The sequence below is a fragment of the Onychomys torridus genome, chromosome X (genome assembly GCF_903995425.1).
Source record: "Onychomys torridus chromosome X, mOncTor1.1, whole genome shotgun sequence".
NCBI classification, from domain to species: Eukaryota; Metazoa; Chordata; class Mammalia; order Rodentia; family Cricetidae; genus Onychomys; species Onychomys torridus.
In genome coordinates this window covers 66474084-66481419 of record NC_050466.1, presented here as the reverse complement: position 1 = coordinate 66481419, position 7336 = coordinate 66474084, and the positions used below count along the sequence as shown (strand labels likewise).

Below are 7336 nucleotides of genomic sequence, written 5' to 3'. Positions count from 1 at the left end.
AAGCAGGAAGGGGAAAAAGAAGAGAATAAGGAAGGTTGACTATGACCAACATATGTGTAAGAAAACGTCATAATAAAGCACATCATTCTCTATAGTGAACGTATGTTAGTAACTTTAAAAGATAAGGGGGAAGGTAGTCTAAGGAGTGGTCACAGCCTAGAGGTAAGTAAGGAGACATTATGACCTAATGTAATGTGTTTTAGGAGAGATCACAGACTATGAAATTGACATTAGGAAAAATAGAGAAAAATACAGAGTTTGCCTTAATTATTTATCAACATTGATAACACGATGCTTATAATAGATGAGATTTCTTTGTGTATCTTTACAATGATTCTGTGAATCTTCTCTGAAAAAATCTTTACTGTTTTGGAATGATCACTACTATTTTAAGTTAACATAGCATTTGAAAAGCCTTTCAGCAAACAATATAGACAAAAGGTATTTATCCTGACCTTCCATCATGCCCATTTATACAAATACATCTGTCCAACAGAGCAACTTACTCACTCAGCCCCACATTGACAGCTTTATCAGCTATCTCTGTTTCTGAAGAAATAGGTCAATTCCTATTGCAGACACTTCAGACATGTCCCCTGGTTACATCTGCACACAAAGTCATAGTCACTAGATTGTGAAGTCATTCAATAATGATCTGATTTGAGGAGAGAGAAAATGAAATAGAAATAAAAGCATCAAAGGTGAAATGTTTTATTTTACCTATAAAATTGTATGGCTTTGAGCTAAGCACTGCTGCAAGAGAGATTTGATTTGCAGTACTGCTGGCTAATCCTAATGAAAACTATACTGCCTAAAAGTGGACCAAAGGAAGCTAATGGTGAGACATGCACTCAGAAGGCAGAGGTGGATATCTGAGCCAGCCTGGTCTACAGAGTGAGTTCCAGGATAGCCAAGGCTACACAGAGAAACCCTGTCTTACAAAAAAGAAAGAAAGTAGATCAAAGGAAGGAAAGCAGGAGAACTTTAGGAATTACCACCATGCATTCACTGTGGTCCTCTTTCCTTTGACTTTCTTTTATTTTGGTGTTTATTTGCTTAGTTGCTGCTTGCTTTTGAGACAGAGCCCCACTCTATAGCCCAGGCTGGCCTCAAACTCCCAGCAACGCTCCTGTCTCAGTCTCCTAAGACCTGAGATGGTAGACATAAGACACCACATCTGGCCAACTTTCTTATTTTTAAGTGATAATCCTAATGTTCATCATAAATTGCTTTCTGTCCCCAGTTAGGGATTTACAGACTACCGGCATTTTTAAATTATGACAGTGATTTGCCTTTCTGGCTCAATAGTCTCTCAGAAATCATTTTATTAAAAAAAAAAAAACAGGGCTAGCAGCTCATGTTATCTCTTGGCAGCATATCTTTTCAACTCTGAATTTCATTGTGACTTATTTGCCTTGTCCCTCTGCCACCATCTACTCTAACATCCTAATAACAGCCTACAACTTGTAATTTGGGTTTTTAAAGCTGTATTTTTCAAACATGTCTTTTCCTCCAAATCAGACACCCTTCAATGTCAGAAAGAGGGAAATGAGAGAAAAGTCATGTAAGCATATGTACATGCCTGCCTGCATGAATGCACACACACACACACACACACACACACATACACACACACACACACACCCCTCTTCAAATTAGAGAGATTGCTAAATTTTAGCACAAGAATTGTCTGGTTTTCTTTCATTTTAGCACATAGCTTCATTGACCATAAAGGAAGTTGTGATATTGGTTATTTTTATTATTCATTAACCTTAAATAGAGTTCCAAGCACTATATTTTCAAATTAATATTGGATATTCTCCTGCTTAAGATAGAGTTCTTTGCAACAGAGAAAGTACTGTGACCTTCAAGAACATACAGTTTAAGCACAAGAACATCACGCATCAATGCTTTTGTCTTCATATCAACATTGTTTGTCTGCTCTACGCGACATGCCAATAGTGATTAAGTTAACGTTAATGCAAAAACAAAACAGACCACAATTGTCATATTAAAGAGAATGATAGTTTGTTCTGGATCCATTTTAAGGAACCATGACCATGACCCAGGATCACATATTTAGGTTTCACCAAATTCCAGGTTCCAATTTGGAAGTAATGTCATGACATTTTACAGTTTTACAGACAAAGAAAAACATAAATCAAAGCAAAATTAAAATATACTGTTAGGTACTTCAGAAAGGAGGCTACAACAAGATGAGGGACACTTTCCCATAGGTCTAAAATGTTATCTGATGACGTTCTTAGCTTCTGGATTGGGGGAAGCTAATGCCAAACTAAGTTAATAGATTCCAAAACATTTCTATGTATTAGTCAAAAGACATTAGTTCCAACACAGAGGTGGGCAAAGAATGGCTATTTGGGAACTAAGGCTAGTCCAAGATTAGGTAAGATAAGCCTCATAACTTTCCAGTCTCTCCACAGTACTGATGTTTTAATCAGTTTCTGCAGACACAGCTTCTTTTTGGAGTTCTCATTCACATTAGGGAAATTCACTGTACTCAGAGTATCTTCTGATATGAGAGCAGTTTTTACAACTCATTACCAAGTTGCTTCTTCTCACAAATGTTCCCACCTTTCAAGTAGAAATATTGTTGGCAATCACATACAAGGGGAAAAAAATAACTGCTGAGAACTTGGTGATAGCTGAAAATAATTAGTCTAACATCTCATTTTACTTAGAAAAAATCATTTGTGTGTGTGTGTGTGTGTGTACACATATACATATATATAATGTATATGTATATACATATATATATATATTAGCAAGCACATGGCATAATATAAATTATCATATATTACCTCGAGTTTGTGACTCTTCACAAAATAATTGACAATATCCCTGCTATATATCTAGTTATACTCTATTTTAATAGTATGAGAATTAAGTACCAAAAAACTACATTTAGAAAAATAAACAACTATGGTGTTAAAATCATTAAGTTTTCTAATGAAGTTATTCTGCTATAGTCTTACTGGTATTTCCAACCGCTGTTAGTAACTAGAAAATTTAACTAACACATCCCACTAATTTCACACTTAAACTCTGTAAATGTATATGAATGTGTATACACATTTTATCTTTCCTTGATTCAAAGGGACTTGAAAGCATTTACTCTGCTAACCCCCATACCCCCACCCCAAAAAAATCCTGTGATGCAGTAACTTGAAAACAGCAACAATTTAAAAAGCCAAAATAAGAACAATGTGAACTAAAGTACAAATAATGACAGGAAAGGAAGAGGGAGCCCAAAGTAAAGTTGAAACTCAGTGGCATTTATGCCAGAGGTAGACCAACACTGCAGGCTCGAATCTTTCAAAATACTGATATAGAAAATGGATATAATTTCAAGTTTCACAGAACCTATAAAGAAAAAAATTAATGACATGCCCATGAAAAGCACCACTATTTCCAAGGCCAGAGAAACTACCTGCCAATTCTGTCTCAAAAAGGCCATATTCCTAACTTCAGCCCTGCACTAAACAGCTATAACAACTGCCCTGCTTGTCTCCAGCCACAAAGAGCCCCCTATTAATGCTTATCATTCACTGACATCTAGCAAGAATGAAACAGTTCCCTTATCACATGAAAACAGTGAACCTACCCATGTGAACACTTACCATGTCAAGAGCTTAGTTTAATTCTCAGACCCTCACACCAAAAATGAGGGCTTTGTAAAATGGTGCTGTAGGAATGGGGATAGGACAAAAGCAGCCTGAGATTCCTCTTGTCAAAGCTCTCTTCACAGTATCCTATAACATTTAAAATGTACCCTTTATACATATGGGGACATATCACCTTACTGTTGCTATAGACAAGATCAGGATGTTTCAACATTTAAAAATAACCAATTAAGACAGAAAAAAAAAACAGTGTTCCTCTCACACATTATACACAGACAGACATATAGACAAACACCCATACACTAAAATAGAATAAATAAATATCAAATAAATTAAAAATAGTGTTGCTTTATTGAAGTAGGGCCATGAATTTCACAACCTTCTCTATTTGACCTCTCTTACCACTGCTACCAGCAATATTGACTTGGGTGACACCCAACAATCAATTATGAATATAGTTTATAAGCAATTCTAGAACTCTCTTGTGTGTATTCTTGTCTCTTAACATGTAGAGATGGTTTCTAAATATAAGCCTGGTTTATATTTAAATGCATCCCAATCACTTAGAAACATTTGACCATGTTTCTTCGGCCCTGTTCAGGAGAGTATGACCCATAGATCCAAGAGGACCTGGAAATCTCTGTTTTAACAAGCTTCCCATGTAACATAGTTGCACAAAAAGGTTTCCAATGCACTGAACTTTAAGTTTGTAGGCTGTGCTGTTGAAATCCATCAAAGACTCCCTCATAGGGCTGACTCCTCTCTCTGATACAATTGATTGATGTCACATACGAAAAATTCCCATGCAACTCTTTGGTCTTCTTGGGATTTGCTTGAATACTAAATTACAATATTTTTAAGAACAGATACAAACTTCTCTGTCTATCTAGCTTCTTTGGCCAGCCTCTTATGCTGACAGGTATGGATCCCCAGGCCCCAAGCACTTGCTACAAACTTCCTAGCCCATCCAGCGGGTGAGGGGCCTCCAGATCCTGATCCCAATCTTCTACACCTCTCTTAGCCCATTAACTTGAAGTCCATTGCAGGAGAGGCAGACAAGAGCAAACAAAACTCAAATAGTACATAGAAAGAAATAATCAAAATCAGGGATGAAATTAATCAAATAGAAACAACAACAAAAGAAATATGAAGAATCAATGAAACAATACTTAGTTCTTTGAAAAGATTTATAAACCTGTTGCTAAATTAAAGAAGAGAATACACAAATTACTAAAACAAAAATTTAAAGGGTAGATATTATAACATATACCAACAAAATTAAGAAAATCATAAGGACATATATAAAAACTTATATTCCATGAAATTGAAAAATCAAAAAGAAATGAACAAATCCCTATGTGCATACAGAATACCAAAATTAAACAAAGATGAAACAATTAATTTAAGCAGATATCTCTATAACCAGGAACAAGATTGAAGCAATAATTGAAAGACTCCCAACTAATTTTATTAGTCTCCCAACTAAAAAAAGCCTGGGACCAGATGGATTCACTGCAGAATTCTAACAGAACTTCCAAGAATAATAACACCAATACTATCCAAGATAGTTCATGAAAAAGAAAAGGAAGCAATTCTCCTAAGTTCTTTTTATGAAGTCAGTATTACCATGATACACAAACCAGACAATGATGAAAAAAAAATAAAATCACATACCAATCTCCATAGTAAACATAGATGCAAAAATTCTCAATAAAATACTGGCAAATAGAGTTAAAGCTCATACAAAAGAAAAAGAAAAAGAAAAACACATTCATCATAATCAAGTTGATTTCATTCCAGAGATGCAGAGATATTTAAATCATACAAATCAATAAACATTATCCATTACACAAGTAGACTCAAAAGAATAAATTACTGATCAAATAATTAGATACAGAATATGCCATCATCTGTACATTAGTCAGGAAGAGTTGAGAGATGGAGAAACCATTCTCAAAATAATAAAGGCAATATACAACAAATTTATGTCCAACGTTGTGCTAAATGGAGCAGAAATCAAAGAGTTTCTATTAGCATCAGGAACAAGGCAAGGATGTCCCCTTTCTCCACTCCTATTCAAGCTACATCAATAAGACAATAAGAAAAGGAAATAGAAGAGATATAAAGAGGGAAAGAAAGCAGTCATAATACCCCAATTTGCAGATGATATGGTTCTCTACATGTGACTCTAAAGACTTTACCCCAAATGTCAGAGCCTGCCAACAGTCAGTTGGGTAGCTAGGTAGAGGCATGTGAATTGTAGAGACAATTAAAAAGACAGAAAAGAGTGCAAAGCCCTGCCAGTCAATGCCAGACAGCCCTGAGTTTATTCCACAGCCAGCTTATACACAGTCTTGAAGGACAGAGGTAGAACAATACACAGCACAGGCATTCAACCATTACCTATCCTGCCTTGTGTCACATATACTAAAATTGGAACAATACAAAGAAGATTAGCATGGCCCCTGCACAAGGATGACATGCAAATTTGTGAAGCGTTCCATATTTTTAATGCAAATCAAAATGACTTTGAGATACCACCTTACACCTGTCAGAATGGCTAAGATCAAAAGCACAGAAGACAGCTTATGCTGGAGAGGATGTGGACCAAGGGGAACTCTCCTCCACTGCTGGTGGGAATGCAAGCTTGTACAGCCACTTTGGAAATCAATATAGCACTTCCTTAGAAAACTGGGAATCCATCTCCCCCAAGACCCAGCTGTAGCACTCTTGGGCATATACCCAAGGAATGCTCCATCATACCACAAGGGCATTTGTTCAGTTATGTTTGTATCAGCTTTGTTTGTAATATCCAGAACCTGAAAACAACCTAGATGCCCTTCAACTGAAGAATGGATAAAGAAAATATGGTACATATACATAATGGAGTACTACTCAGCAGAGAAAAACAATGACATCATGAGGTTTGCAGGCAAATGGATGGATCTAGGAAAAAATCTTCCTGAGTGAGGTAACCCAGACTCAGAAGGACAAACATGGTATGTACTCACTCATAGGAGGAAACTAGATGTAAAACAAAGATGACTAGACTGCTACACAACTCCAGGGAGGCTACTTAGAAAACGGGACCCTTGGAAAGACCCAAGGATCACCCAATGACAGAGAAATGGATGAGATCTACATGAACAACCTGGAAGACAGGGGGAGTAATGAAGGGCAAGATTTGAAGGAAAGAAAGCTTAGGGGAGCAGGAGATCCCAGCTTGATTAAGAACAGAAAGGGAGAATGAGGTATAACAGACCATGATAAATGAAGACCACATGAGAACAGGAATAGGCAGAGTGCTCGAGAGGTCCCCAGAAATCCACAATGATATATCCTCTGTAGTCTGCTGGCAATGGGGGAAAGAAAGCCTGATCTGACCTAGTCTGGTGATCAGATGACTAAACACCCTAACTGTCGTGCTGGAACTCTCATCCAATAACTGATGGAAGTGGATGCAGAGATCCTCAGCCAGGCCCCAGATTGAGCTCCAGGTGTCCAACTGTCGAGAAAGAGGAGGGTCTGCAAGAGCGTGAATTGTTGAATCCAAGATTGCAAAAAGCACAGGGACAAATAGCCAATCGAATAGAAGCACATGAATTATGAACCAAAGGCTGTGGAGCCCCCAGCTGGATCAGACCCTCTGATAGCTTGATCTACTTGGGAGGCACCCAGTCTGTGGGACCAGG

At 37.1% G+C, this 7336-nt stretch overlaps 1 non-coding gene across 1 annotated transcript; it reads left to right on the top strand.

Moving 5' to 3' along the window:
* Nucleotides 1-6052: 6052 nt before the first annotated feature.
* On the top strand, nt 6053-6154 carry LOC118574959. Its single transcript, XR_004943822.1, has one exon. It is a non-coding gene; the product is annotated as a U6 spliceosomal RNA (small nuclear RNA).
* Nucleotides 6155-7336: the final 1182 nt, after the last annotated feature.